This window comes from Cynara cardunculus (genome assembly GCF_001531365.2).
Source record: "Cynara cardunculus var. scolymus isolate 2C chromosome LG 15, CcrdV1, whole genome shotgun sequence".
Classification (NCBI taxonomy): domain Eukaryota; kingdom Viridiplantae; phylum Streptophyta; class Magnoliopsida; order Asterales; family Asteraceae; genus Cynara; species Cynara cardunculus.
Genome location: NC_037542.1, coordinates 13,644,018 through 13,645,654, shown reverse-complemented (window position 1 = coordinate 13,645,654; position 1,637 = coordinate 13,644,018).

The window sequence follows — 1,637 nt, the reverse complement described above, 5'->3', positions numbered from 1 at the left end:
GTTATGTGTTAAATTCTCAACACATATCATACCCACAAACTTAAATTGTTGCTTGTCCCCAAGCAACCAAAAGACAAATATAAAGACTCAATATAAACACAAATACATGATCAAGGCATTAAGTGCCTTCCCAAAAAGAGTTATAGCATCATGATGTTCATAGCCTTTCATAAATCTAAGACGTGTCACTCAAAACCAAGTTCTTTGTGTGAACCATAGGCTAGCATTCCCTTTTCTTCGTTAAGTTCAAACACAATCACCATTTTAGGATCAATAGGGCTTATGGGGTTTTCTTTCAGTGGCGTATCTTTTCTCTCATTGCCTTTTTTTCTAATATACTCCACATATAAATTTTTCAAATTTTTGGGCACTTTGGCCTCTTTTGCTTGGAGTTTGCACATAATCCCTATGGGACTTTTGTTGTGCCATTTCATAACATTTTTTTAAACACATAGCCCCTATGGAACTTTTGTTGTGTTTTCAACACCCTTTGTGTGATAAGGAGTCAATTTAGAGCTTTGCTCTTTTGTATTGACTTTGTGTCCTTRTGTAAACTCCTCCCCCAAACTTGAATATGACAATGTCCTCATTGGCGTTATGTGGGGTAAATGGTGTTYAAAGGGTGCAAGTGGCTAATATGAACATAGAAAAGATGGCCTATTTCATTTCCTAATGGTGATTGTGTGATCAAAGTGTTTTCCCAAAAARRGTTTTGCTAGTTCTAGCAAAAAACAAAGTACCATGATTAAATGACAAACAATCACTAAAATTATTCGGGCTATGATCTCATGTGTTAACAGCCCTCAACTGAAATGATCATGCGTAAAAAAAAAAGATTATAAAGTATAAAAAACTATTCCCGACTCAAAAAGTAAATTATGAAGCTAAAGAAAGTGGTTAGAACCTGCCCTACTCCAAAGGAGTAGGTTGTGCAGCCTGAGCTGCCATCTCCTTCTTCAACTTCTCATTCTCTTCAAACAAACTCTTGTTATCCACCATGATGGCCTTCAGAATGTTTTCACGAAAGTTGATATTCTCACATGTTATGAGACTAAACAAAAGCACCAACCTTTCTACAAAAATGGAGCTGTTATGATTAGTCGATGATAAATAATGTCTAATAAAGCTTATCCAAACATTCTTATCARAGGACAAATTGGCAGCCTTAAAGGTTTTCAACATGAAATGAGTGCAAGGCTTCCAATCAGTCTCAGACATTCCAAGGAAAGTCATGATCTCAATCAAATATGCCTTAGAGGCCGTGTGCAAGAGTGCATCATTCTCAGAATCTATGTGAGGTGATGGTTGTTTCAAGTCTAAGTCAAGTGGTGATATAATGGATGGGGTGAAGCTCTTTTGCTCACTATTTTCTAGCAGCTCAAATGCTGCAGCATCCACTGGGACAATATCATTTCCTATTTCCTCTATTTCTTCAACATCTTCTTCTATTTCCTCATCACATTCCTCTTCCAACTTAAGGTTTTTCTGAATTCCTTCTTTAAAGCACATCTCCTCTATCTCAGATATTTTTGAACACTCCTCCAAGTAATCAGGGTACTTTAGAGAGTTGAAAACATTAAATGTGACTTTTTGGTCTTGGAGTCTCATGGTCAACTCTCCTTTTTGGACATCTATCA